Source organism: Amphiura filiformis, chromosome 2, assembly GCF_039555335.1.
Source record: "Amphiura filiformis chromosome 2, Afil_fr2py, whole genome shotgun sequence".
NCBI lineage: Eukaryota > Metazoa > Echinodermata > Ophiuroidea > Amphilepidida > Amphiuridae > Amphiura > Amphiura filiformis.
In genome coordinates, this window is record NC_092629.1 from 15,753,683 (window position 1) to 15,768,313 (window position 14,631).

Consider the following 14,631-nt stretch of genomic DNA (forward strand, 5'->3'; position numbering starts at 1 on the left):
GGAACCTGCTGTGCCTTCCGATTCGAGGAATTTTTGGTTGCGCGTTTGGAATACATTTATTTTGTTTTCATTTGCTCCGCCATCGTCTCCTTACTCGTAAACATCTTTTTGTTGATAAGGGACCCCACTTGAAATAAACTTGCACCTGTAGCTAAGTGTCTAAATGTCTATTGCCATCACGACTTCTCAACTTATGGTTGTCTGTGGGGGAACATACCGATCATTTGTTCTTTGTACTGTTTTTTATTCTATATGGTCGTTTATTCGAAAACACCTTTCGAAGAGTGTAAACCCGAAAGATTTTTCCTTTGATTTGGTTATTTGTCCAGACCGTTTTTATTCCGACAATGTTGGTCGTTACTTCAAATGAGTATTGTTCCGAAAGATTATTCCTCAGAAAGTTCATTATTACAAAAATATTATTCCGCCGGAACATTTGTGGTATCAGACTCCAAAAAAGGGAAAATTCCTTCTCAATGATACCCTTCGAAGCAAAAACGCATCTGTCATTTTTGGTGCAATTACCGTTTGGAATGATAACCTTTCGGAGTAAAAAATCTGGCGGGAAAAAACATAGAAATAATTCGGATTTATGTCGTTAGGAATAGTGTACTTTCGGAACCAAGAACCCTTCGTATAATTTTTTTTCCAGACCAACAAGGTTGTCCACTAACTATAAATGTTCAATTGATTTCCGCAGTATGTTAAATACAATCATTGTGTTTCAGTTGATGGAAAAAACCCGGATACTTTCAAGTAATAGGTATGACCGAAAACACCAAGAGATCATTATTATGATATTATTAAGCTGTAATGTCCATAAGAAATAATTAAATTAAGAATCTTGCTCTACCTAAATTGACGATGTCTACGGATATTTGATATTAAAAAAAATAACATCGTTTCATATATGTAACATATTTCAAAACTTATATACATTAAATATGTCCATAAATTCCATGACAGTACAAGCATGCACACATTATAGTATTTGAAAGTTTCTGGAGGCGGGCTTGATTATTATGAAATGTAATTGTGTAAAACATGCTAAAACATGTGATTATACAGAATACCATTAGGAGATACACAAGTATTTCAGTTCAGTCAAGTCAAAGAAGCCATGCAGTGCTGTTGTTTTAGTTTAAGTGCATGTATTATGCTGAAGATACAAAGTCCCAAAGGGTAACGGGTCGAGAACCAACCAAGCGAGCTAGCTTCATTGTGAAACAACAAAACGTGATAATAGAACAGACATGTTGAGACACACGGTATAAGCTTCAAAACTACTGCACCATGCACTTTCAGTTATTCCACTTGAAAAAGGATCCTGTATCATTTGTGAAATGAAAGTAATTCATTTGCATGGTTTTTAGTAAGCTGGCTTTCAAAAGGCGCAATTCAATATGCAGTATAGATTTAAAAGTCGTTAGGTCACTCGCTTCCCGCACAAAATACGCACAAAAGGGGTATCGGGCCCGGGTATCGGGTTATTCATTTGCATTGAGTATACATGATAGTTTTGTTTTGGGTGATCGTATTTGGTCACCGTTTTAATTTTTTTCATTTGTAAATAAATCCCTATTGACATTTAAAAACCATTCCAAATGAATTACCATTTGGTTTATATTTAAATGTATAAGGAATACTACATTTCTATACATGAGACATCTATACTAGTGTGCAGTCTATTATAATACAGACACAGGTGAATGAGGTGTTTTCGGTACATAATGATGATTAACACTATGACGCTGAATGATAAAAAGGAAGAAAATTATCAGAAATTATGACCCGTTCCCTCAAAACCGGGACATGTCGGTTGTCCTTATAATTTATTTGAGATACAGGCATTACGGGATCTGGAATGAGCGTTTTGAGCGTTTCGACAGTATTTTTTGTGAGACATGAGAGCACATCAGACATATCGAATTGCATTCTGAATACGAAGAATGTCTTTCTGATATCAAATAATTTTCAGTTTTTAAATTCACGATATAATACAAATTTTATGACAAATTATTAAAATTTGATATTTTCACATTTTTGATATATAGCAGTCCTCGAAGTAAAATTTATAAATCTAATGATATATTCTTAAAGTGTATGTAGCTGGGAGGAAAAGCCGACGATCAATTGAAAATGTTGACCTTTCATATTGAAGATATGGATTTTTTTCCCAAAAGACCTAATTTTGGTTGGTGTTTTGGGAAAAAAGTCCATATCTTCAATACGAAAGGTCAATATTTTCAATTGATCGTCGGCTTTTCATCCCACCTACATACACTTTAAGTATAAATCATCAGATTTATAAAGTTTACTTCGAATACTGTTAAATATCAAAAATATCAATTTTTAATCATTTGCCATAAAATGTGTATTACATTGCGAATTTCAAAAAATCAAAATTATTTGATATCAGAAGGTCATTCTTCGTATTCAGAATGTAATTCGATATATGTCTGATGTGCTCTAATGTTCCCACAATAAATACTGTCTAAACGTTCATACCCCATCCCTTAAGAAGGAAACATACTATAAAAATGGTCTAATTGTTATATTGGTTGGGGAACCCATATTGCATATCAAAATTGTTTGTCCTACGAGAATGGCACATTGTGTCCACATTCACAAAAGACACAGACACACTACTGCTTGAACAGGTGCGTAAGAAACAAAGAACACCAACACAATAGTCAGTGCGTCTCGAAACTACAACTTGCGACTTCATGATCATTTTGCGATAGCAGGGATCATATGGGGAAAAGTTATAACGTATAGATTAAAGGAGTATTTCGTAATCCTAGCATCCTCTATTTATGACATTTTTCAGTAGATATACACGAAAAAAGCTTATTTCCAAAATTTCAGTTGATTCCGATTTTGCGTTTGCGCGTTATGCATGGTTATGTGTATTACACTGCTCCACAGACAATGTGTTGTAATTTCGTTCTGGTGCACCAGAACGAAATTCAAATTTCACGATATCTTTGCTAAACGAATTAATCTGCAAGAAATATGTTGTACATAAACATTATGTAGCCAGAGGTTTCCAGTGATATAAAAATCTCAACTTTTTTTGAGAAAAGTGGGGGGATGAGGCTGTGGATCACGAAATGCCCTTTTAATTTAATGTTTACTGTCATTTACCTTAGCTTGATTAATTGTAGCACAAATACTTTGAAAAAGAAGTATCTCCCTCTTATTGTCTTTACAAGTTACCTCCTTTTACTATGTAAAGGTAAATGAAATCAGTTAACCTCAACCATAGCAAAATAAAGTAACATGTTCGAGATTTGAATATGAGATACATCCTTTACCAAATAGGGCCGTTTAGTTCTGGTTACCTCTTTTCAACAAAATGCACTGCCTTATCGTTTCATGAGAGCCTCTTGAATGTCTTGACCCCATGCGGTAGATTGCAAAACCGCCCACGTACAAGACGTGCACGACTAAAGACCTACGGAGATTTTAGCTCAGAAAAACACTACAGTTCTTTAGCAATTAATGTTAAAGTGCTTAGTTGTTTGTTCGTTTTTTATGAATTTAGAGCTTATATAGAGTCGCATTGATATGAAATTTTCAACATAAATTTGACTATCTTAACGCAAATATTGCTTCAAATGAAGTCTTGTGCATTTAACTTAATAGGAATGATATCTGATGTTGGTAGCATCTGATCAAGATACAATTATATTGCCTTATATTTATCTATCTATTTATTTTTTTTAATTTATTTTGGTAATTTATATAACACTTGACGGAGCCAGACAAAACACAAATACTAGCTCTATGGCCACTAAATTAAATGGATGCCTAAAACACCCACAAAGAAGCAAAACATTTTAACTTAATGATCACCTGCTTAATGAACACTGTTTATAGGGTCGTTTTTTAAAAGTTTCTTTTACGGTATTACACACTTTTTCCTTCTTGGCAGCCATAATTTGCTTATTTGCATATTTCCATACCCTAAATCTTCCCAGGTCCCTTCAGAAAGGGTGATATTTGGTATTTTGGTATAAGGCCCGGTGTAAGGACAAACTCCACCCACTCAACCCCCCCCCCCCCCCAACCAAGAAACACATTGCGCTATTCTGGTTGAAATCCACACACAATCTATGAAAGACATGACCTTAATCTTCCACACAGGGTGTGTGACCTTCAAGTGAGATTACCTGAATGGGTGACACCATTTGTAATCTACACTCCCTGTGTAGGAGATTAAGGTCATGTCTGCCATGTGGGGTATGTGGATTTTAAATGGAATGGCCCATTTATGTAAATTAATCCGTAACACGCTCCTCATCTATGCATCCATCTCAAGTTCACGCTAACATGAAAGCACGTATATTTTGTGATAAAAACTGAACGAAACTAGGATCAAGAGTAGTCAGAAAATAGGTTGAATGATTGATTTTATACTTATTAGTATTCTCAACAGTAAGCAATCAGTGTCAAATTATAGCTGTATTTAAAGTTAAATCGCTGTTAGAGTCGAGCGAATGAGCATGCTACTTGGTTGCTTTTACGACACTGAATTTGTTTAAAACCGCAATTTTGACTCGAAGCGATTGAAATATGAATCCAGCTCTCTTCTTCATGTACTCTGTCATTCACTAATATCGTTCGCGCTAGAGCATGTATGTTTTCTAAATTAATATTGCTAAACATTTGTTTTCTCATTCCATCTATGACATGCATAATTGCATGACATTGATTTGGCGATTACTAGCAACATTATCGCTTCACTAATTCTCTTTTTCTGGCAACGTATATATAATATGACCCTATCAAGCTCATTGATTAAAATACACTTACTTTTGAATTATGCTTTTAATTGACCATTTAAGGTTGCTATTTTCTTTATTGAATTCTGTGTTTTCAACTTCTTTCCCATTGTGACGGCATTATTTGCATCAAATAAAAGCTTTAAAAATATTTATAATTTTAACAAAAATGTCATATGTGCCCTGCTACCTCGAAATGAGGGTAAAGTGGCAAGTTGGTAGTTTCGAGACGGCCTTGCTGCTGCGTTGGTGTTCCTTGTTCCTCGTATGTCTGTATGTCCTTTGTGAGTGGGAGCATAAAATGGCCATTCACGAAGGACATGCTACTGGCTTGTACAGGTGCGCGGCAAAGAAAGAACATCGACTTAGCAGCCAGCATGTTTTGAAACTACCAACTTGCGACTTTACGCTCATTTCGTGGTAGCAGGTCACATTATTTGAATAACCTGCGATGTACTAATATCATCCATTAGCCGGGTTCACCCCAATGCTGTTACCTTCAAGTTAATTATAGGACAGATTCAAACACCTAAATAGTCACGATCTGGACACATCTCCTAGGCAACATTTTAACTTTAATGAAAATTGAGCAGTTGTTTAATTCCTGTCAATTTGTACTTATCAAACGAAGGGAATTTATCTTAAATGCGATTATTAAGCGTCATTTGAAGCGGAGAACACGGGTCATGGTTATATCCACATCCTTTGTATTAGAGCAAAGTTCTCTAACCCCAATGTTCTTTTATAGTCATCAAATAACATTTCGATACATTGGGTACAAAACCTCATTCTCTGCCAAATGAATGCCATGATTATCTAAAGATGGGTATTGAACTACGTCATTGGAGGTGAGATGTGTCCATAGTTTGGGTTTCATTTTGATGGAAGTAGGAGGTCTGCACTTGCAAGACATAAACAATTTATATCTTAAAACGCAGTTTTTATCAAATCCGTTTTACTGTATTACAGTGAAGTCAACGCAGGATATTTCCGAGAAGTAAATCATGTCTAGACTACAGCAGAGTTTTAAAATTGAATTTCTTCTGGTATTTGTATTTTGTATTTTGCTCGTCTAACTGAGCCATTGGGCTATTCCAATTAAAATCCACACTCTCCCTGTGGAAGATTTAGGCTCCATAGAGGGAGTATGAGTTTTTAATTCAATAGACAATTGGGTAATTTCTATTTGAAATACTCACTCCAGTTGTGGAAGAAATAGGTATTACCATAACACAGTGGGATTATGGGTTTCAGAATAATTAACCCTGACCAATTACATTTGAAAGAAATATCCCCTCTCTATGGAAGACATTTCCGAAATCTTCCACATGGTAGATTTTAAATGGTATAGCCCATTTTTCGTAACATACACTACGAAGGGGTTGTTTTAACTGCTATGGTCATGTTTTTTATGTTGGGCACCAATTGCGTTGCATGTGTATTTTTCAAGCGAATCACATGCTTTTACAGGTTTGGTACTATAACTTCAAAAGTTTACATTAGAACCCAATAAAAGTATATATTCTGAGAGCATATACTCAGACGATTTCAGAAACAATACAATGGGAGTCATTATACAGGGTGACCCATAAGATATACAGGGTGTAACAAGCAAAATAAGAATGAAAATATTAATTCAGTTAGGGGTGTCACCCCCCGACGTACATTGATAATGTAAAAATTTGACAAATGTTTAATATAGCTAACTTAACTGCCCACCCAGTCATATGAAACTTATGGTGGTCAAGTACTTCAATTATGTAGATACAGGGTTGTCAAAAATCTAGATATTTATATAAATTTCTTCAAAACACCCCTTATTTGGCACTGGAGATGCAAATTTTCATGATTGAGGTATGTAACTAGAAGTAAAATAAGCTCAACAATCCAGTTTTGAAAGTTAAAAGAGAATTCGACAAAGCATTTTCGTAAAAAATGACTTTTTGGATCAAAATTGAGTGTGAGGGCGCTCTTTCAGATTTGTCGCAAACCTTCTACGTTTTACTACCTTTTAGTTTACCTAAGTAAAGAGGATCACACCCAGGGTCTACTTAAGAAATTTGAGCCTTTTATCATGTTTTGTTTGCCCGTAGCAGCCTTTTGAATGTTCCCTACATTAAATCCCTATTCAAATGCATAGAGGTCAATGAACTTTTTTAGTGTAGCAACAAGTAATTAGTAATTTTTAATTGTCTAATTAACAAATACTGAGGCAATGAATGATAAACATATCATTTAGCCGAGATCAAGTACAGAAACAAGTAGAAATCCATCTATAATGTTTATTGAAGATCATGTGGCGGAGGATCACCATTGTACAGCATTGTGATCCTCCACCACATGATCCTCCGCCACATGAGCCATCTCTGACTAATTAGACTTAACGAGTTACAGTAATTAGTACAAATGAAAATCAGAAATTTTTGTTTCAGAAATTGAAAGCCCAATGTCTAAGGAACAAAATAGTACTAGACAAGCACATAATAAACATCAAATAAATAAATTACATGCATGTAAACATGTCTTGATGAGTAAGAATGCAACAGAGCCACCCTTTTTAGGTGCCCAGTATAAAAAACATGACCCTATATTTTCTATATAAGACGTCATATGGTATACTCTTTAGTACCAATGTATACAGGGTGTCCCAGAAAAAATTACCGAGTGAATAAAATTGAACGTAAGTCGAGAAGCAGACATTAGAATCAGAAAATTAAAAATGTAGCGCATAGCCTATTTCAATGTGCATCACGTACGAAAATGTTGTTTGATTCGGTTGACTGGTTGCGAAGAAATTAACGATTACATAATGTGCGCATCAATGCAGTTCATTCCAAGTTTGATCAACAGGATCAACAGGATCATACTCGCTCACTGCTTCCTAAAGTTTGTGTATCTCATTAAATTTAGTCCATTTAGTTTAGATAATATCAATTTTATAATCCGATGGTGTTATCTTATTCATGCTTTCACTGAAGATGAATAACAATTTGTCCGAGAAACTTTGATTTCTGTAATTAGAGCTTTCCAACTGTAATTATTTAGGTTGTGTAAATAATGTTATAGTTTAATTAACTTTCCAAAGAACATTTGAGCCAAGAATGACAATGATCAAGTGCTTACAGTTTACGTGACATGCGATTTTTGATACCGTGCAACATTAATGTTGAAGTTTTAAAAGATTAAACTTTGCATTACAATTTCTACGAAATATTCCAAAATCTTAAATGTGTGTGAGAAATTGTTTAAGCCAGCTGGAATTCTTTTATGCGATAATTCTTTATGTAACATTTATATCAACATCAACGAAAAAAAAAAATTTACAAGTACCGAGCATCATCTTATATGCAAGCTTTTTCAATATCGTGCTGGTTTTCAAATTTGAACAAAACCTAATTAAATGTTTTGCAAGAAACAGATTGTTTAAAAAGAACGAAAAGGATTTCACAGAACAAAATATGAAGCCCATTGACAGGTAACCACTATAGTGCGCATTGTGCTGAATTATCTTTCTTTCAAACTTGGAATGAAGTAAATTGAGGCATGCGTTATGTAATCGCTCATTTCTTCGCAATCAGTCAAATTGACGTATATGATGCAGAATAAGATGGGCTACACGCTGATGTTTAGATATTTGGATTCTGATGTCTATTTCTCGACTTACGTCCAAATTCATTCGCCCAGTAATTTTTTCTGGGACACCCTGTACTTTTGTATCACCTCTATCCAATGATACCAACATAAGTATACAAGCATTACCCCATCATAATGGGAACGCGCCTCGCGAAATTGGGTAGTTATGGCAATGTATTAGCTGAAAATGATTTTCGGCGAAAAATTCCACGAACATGAAAGGAGATATATATTTTAACCTAACTTCCAAGTTTTAAGTTCATATACTTTCAGATGAACAACATAACAATCCCCCTATGGTCAAACTAATCCTGTGATAGCTTAGCATTTGTATCACTACGAAAGCAAATGATTGGTCTGTGATTAGCTTAAGTCATTTGGGTGTAGTGGCGTTTTAGTATGCTGGTAGCATGCCGGCAAATATGTTATGTGTAGGGGTGTGTATGTAAGTAGGTGGGTGGGGTTGTGTAGGAGAGGAGCGTGTGTGATTCTGTCAGTCATGTGCATAGGTAAAGTACGCCATAGAGATTGATATCGATAAGCCTGGTAATCAATGTGGTGCGTGCTCATCATATTCAATGCGATATTTCTATGCTAAGGGATTTTACCAAATGAATCAGTAACCCTGAGGCGAAGTAACGGGCAAACATGGCCTGGCATCGCGCCTGCCTCTCTGACATTGGGTATTCAAATTGAATCTTCCGTAGAAGGTGTATAGATTTCAACTGGAATAGCAGTATTAATTCTCGCCGAATAGACAAAATGAGGACAATTAAAATTGTCATATTTCTGCATCTTGAAAAAGAGCTTTTAATTACCTTTAATTAAATTTAAATCCCATATGTGATATACGAAAACCAATTTATTGTTAGAAACATTTGGTATTTTTACAATAAAAAAAATAAGAATTTCAAAAGTAAACCTGCTCAAAACTCGAAAACAACTTTGGTGATATTATCCAATTTATTTGACCTGGCTACTAACACTAATCTCTTTGTAATAATTCTGGGTTCTAGATATTGATACATCACGTGAAAATGTTTTGTGTGAATGAAATTATAACATTTATTTTTCCATAAGCATATCAAAACGAAAAATGTATATTTGTAGGTCTTTCAATTATACTATACAGACTGGCTACGATTAAATTATAAAAGAGTATCTGATTTGAACTAGATGCGATTTTATCACTGACTTTTTTCATGCTAGTACCGAGTGAAATGAAATCCTGAACACATTTACATCTGGCTGATTAATTGCATAAAAGGCAATGAGAGAGAACATTGGGCTAAAAGACCAGACGCAATTGCACAATATCAACATATGATGGCGCTATGCTTCCATGCGTGAAGAAGGCATGAATGTTTGTGAAGGTAACGGTGTACCAGTCTGTTTAATAGTATTTCAATTGCATTCCGACATTTATATCCCAATATTGTCTCCATCTGTTTATTAATAATACTTCACTAACGTTGATGTGTGCAAATCAAGAAAGACGCAAAAGCAACACAAACAAACACTCCAAATAAATATCAAGTTTAACAAGACTTTTCAGATTTTTTGTTTGTGTCGTAAACCTTATGCACAGAATTGAAAAAGTACAAATTTATATAGGTACAAATTATACTCTAAACATAATATATATCTACTAATTTTCCATAGCTTGGAAGCCGTTGGGGTGACATGGTCATAGAGCTCGACCCTCTCCACGCGGGTGTCGACTGCAAACTAATTTTGTCATGATCATATTTGAAATCAGGATGAATAATGCATAACAGTAGTACAAACAAGCCTAGTAGGTCTATTAGTTCAGTAGTTATCGATATTTTTAGCCAAAGGCAATTTTTGGCCAAATAGCCAGACGTTCCCAGTTTTGAGACAGTGCACATATATTGTGACGTCATAGCGGCATACTGTATTGGTGTCACAGTTTGGAGGAGCCCCGTAATACATGGTATATACCCCGGGTATATACCAAAACAAAACAGGAGGTTTGGTGTAGACATGCATAAGGAGGTTGGTACAACCCCTCTCTTGGTAAAGAGTATAACCAAAAATATATGCTTAAGACACAGAATAATTCGCTACCTTGTTGAAATACCTCTATTCGCTACTTGCATGTGCGGGGAGAGCCTCCAACTGGCAGCATACATGAATGGGAATTGAACCAGTCATATAACATTCTGTGTAAGGTTATGTAATTCTTCCTTTCATGTATGCTGCCAGTTCGAGGCTCTCCCTGCACATTGTGCACAATTGCGGAATCAGACAAGTAGCAAATACAGGCATTTCAACAAGGAAGCCTTGTCCGTGATAATTTACCCCAATATATAGCATCTGACATTTACCTACCATGACATGCTGGTTGACCACTAACCATTACATCTGATGTCCTACAAGCACTTATAAATTAAACCTTCAGGTGATCTTGTATTATGTATCAATGAAGGGTAATTAGGACAATGTCCTTAAAAGTTGATTTTCATTTTTTTTGTGTCATAATAAAGGACTTTTAGTCAGCTTTTAATGTAACGTAAATGATATGAGAATTTGACATAAGAAAGGGACGATTGGGTTGATTTCATTAGGTTTCTAAACAAAGAAGAACATGACGATTTGGAAGATAAATCAACTATTAACTCAAAAACAACTTTTGCGACATTGTCCTTATTGTGCTAATCAGGTCATATATGCCAAATATTAAGATTTGTTGTATGCAGGAGTGGTTACGCTACATGTTTCCATGCCCAGAAGGCCGGTGTAGAATAATTTATGGGTTGTTTGCAAAGGATTAGCCGAATAAAACAGGATCTTTTTTCCAAAACTTGTCTAAAATGTCAGACATTGAGACTAATTTGTATACTGTTGTAGACATGGACGGGTGTATTAGCGTTTATCATGCCCAGAAGGTCGAAATAAAATAATTTATGGCATTTCAACTCAGTCATTTATTCTAAATAATTGTGTTATTGTCCTTATAAAAATGTATACATGCAAAGTTAAGGTTTATTATTCTAATGTTTTCCCTTCATGTACGGGAAAAAAGTACAATTTAGATCATTGGTATCTCCCGTAATTTTCATCTCGTACTTTCGCCTAAATACATTATAAATAGTCATTAGTCGTATACTAATACACATTATGCAATAATTGCGGTGGCAGTGCAGGTTTTCTATGTCCGGAAGCTCCGCCTGTGATCATCTGTTGCATTTTTGACATATTATTAACCTGGTAAAAACGGTGAATATATTCATCTAGAAAATACTACTTAATATTTTCCAAACATCCGCGAATTGCATTCCGTATTATATGTAATTGGGAGGAGTAGCAGAATATTTATGAAAGAAATAACAATTTATTCAGTATCATTTACAGCCAAATAATGTGTCTCAGGCAGTACAAACTTAAATAATGGGTGAGCGTAGCCGAAACCATTATTTAAACGGTTTTACCTCCGAGGACACATTTGGGTATAATGCTATACCCTCTATTTCTATTTTAATACAACAAAATAGTCCGATTTAAATATCCTTTTTTTTTTGCCCAAATATTTTAATTTATTTACTTCTTCAAGGTTAAGCGAGTACCTGCAAGTGTCAGTGCGTATCGCGCAAATATTATTTGGGTAACCAAGAGTAATGCTATGTGTAGCTTGTGTTACGGCGCTGGACCCATTATCATGATTATTTCGAGGAAAAAAAGAGCTCTCGCGTGTTTTAACCAATCACAGTGAACGATTTTAATAATGGGTCATGAGAGTAATAAAGTGTTTGTTAATCTTCAGAAAACTAAGCGATTACAGGATGAAAGGAGTACGCCATCATTTAATACTCAAACTTTGAAGCCCCCATTTTACAAAAAACGTGATAACGGTTAAGTGAATCTTTTACATAACAAGAAGACATGTTTAGGGTGTACTTTCTGCCTCGAAATACGCCATACAACTGTATTGGCAGGATGTAAACACTTGGAAAATGGATTTTAAGATATTACTTCAGTATTCACCTGTAATATGGGTCAGAGTTTGACCACAAATTCTTATGGTTCAAAGTAAACATTCGGCAAAACCGCAGATAGACAGTCAATGATCCACTTAGAGACACTGTGATGTTTATTCGTGCGAAGATTTGCAAACGTTTCACTAATAAATGGTCTTTATAACAAACGGCATTCAAAAAGACGTATATAGCTCAGAATGGGCTATTATCAGACAATCCTCTACATCCTCTGGAAAGACTGATGTCTGTAGTAGAACATGCATGAAGATAGAGAAGCAGGAAATGCAAAACAAAATCCAGATATAATAAATATTAAATGGGCAGAGCAGTTTTTAGCATTTATGGGTAGAATATTAGTTAAAATAAATAATGGGAAAGAACCATGCCGTTTTTGTGATGCTTTGATAGATTAAATTTCCATCAGAAAAATGTTACAACATAGGATCGGCCAACTTTAATGATAAATATATCTTTCCGAACATTTTTAAGGATATATGACCGTACACCACAAATGAGCCGTAAATGTCCTAAATTATATTCTGACTTACAGTGTAAAATGTGCATGAAGGTCGTATTCATAGGTACCTCAAGTTAGTGCTATATGTATCTCATTTTGATAGCGCTAGTTAAACACCTTTTAATCCAATCAATAATCCTATTGTTGAAGAGGATAATAAGCTTCTACATAACTATGTCTATAGTCAAATTCTTAAATATCTCTGGTCTTTGTTTGCTTTGGCTAAGTCTTGTGGTGGGTTACAAAGCATTGTATTTTGTCTAGGTATGTATAACCAACAATTAACAATGCGAGGACATTCCTGAACCTCGTTGACTTGGGTCTGATTTGAAATGACCGCCAATTATGACTTGTTTGATATTCATTACCAGCAATGTGGGAAAAGAGACATATGTAGAACCGAAAAAGGTATACCATTTTGTTGAAGGAGTAAAGTTCAACAAACCGTAACTCCGCTTCTGGTTCCAAATTTTTCGACCACACAATATTTTGCCTCAACTTCATACAAGCAATATTGTGTAAATCGTTTCAGTGGCTGTGGGCTTATAGTAAGTTCTTTAACCGGTGAAGTTCTTTTATATGCGATGAAGTTCTTGTAAAGAATAATCATGTATTCACAACGTGCCATCTAAGGTCTTGTAGTCCATTAGGAATTCTCTTCATATGTCCGTAACAGTAAAGTATATGGACTCGTACTTGTCGCCATTCCTATACGAAAATAGTTAAGTATATGAACAAGGACACCTCTTGAATTCCGGAGGTATAAAACAGGTGAAACTTTGACTTAGAGCTTTATTGAAGGCTCAGATATGTTACGACAGGTGTTGTATTTGCGTTGGATTAATATGTTGTGTGTTGCTTTATCTAACAGCATGTATTCAATGTCATTGTCAAGCGAATTATACCAGTTTGTATTTTGTTTAAATATCGTAAAGGAATATGACATCGGCACGATATGAGTAAATTTGAAATATTGTATAATGTACAATATCATATCATGCTTATATGATCCGAAGGTGGCATGACTCGATACGTGTCTAGTGAGGCCAGCTAAAGATCGATTTCATCAAGATCTAGACATCAGAACCAATTTGGGTATGCGAATTCCTTAATATACCAGAGTGATAAGAGGCGCCCAAAATGAGCAACTGCTGAAAACCATAGAACAGAGGGTCAGAGGCACTAGCCCAGCCAGTTTACCTGATTGTACCAATATTTTCCTTTGATGTTCCCTTGCATTCCTTTTGGATCATGTGGTATCCTCTTTGTGGATTACCAGCCACTGCCTAATATACAGCATCAGGAACATCATGACAAACAAGGAAATCTGTTTTTAGAAGCCTTATATTTCCAAACGTGTTTTTCTCGTCATTCCTGATTGAGGATTTGTGATTTAATACCAAATATTTGAGGTAGTTGAAATGCAAATACCAATTATTGGCTATGAAAAGGAAGAATCAATATATATATATTTTATTATTATGAAAAGGCTACTTACTATTTGATTGGTCTTAAACTAACTCAACTGAGGCATTCATAGTTGTGACCATTCATGCTTACTTAAAGTTAAGTAAACCCAGATACCACCAATGCCATATAACAATAGAACATTTCATAACTCAATATAATCCTCTTAAATAGCCACTCATCTTATAATCCTTTATGAGCAAGTTTAAGGATTTATTAGCAGTGGTGA

At 35.0% G+C, this 14,631-nt stretch overlaps 1 protein-coding gene across 1 annotated transcript in view; it reads left to right on the forward strand.

Annotated features, from left to right (window-relative positions):
• The window catches only part of LOC140145936 (glutamate receptor ionotropic, NMDA 3B-like), a 338,151-nt gene that overhangs the window by 208,210 nt on the left and 115,310 nt on the right, over positions 1 to 14,631 (forward strand).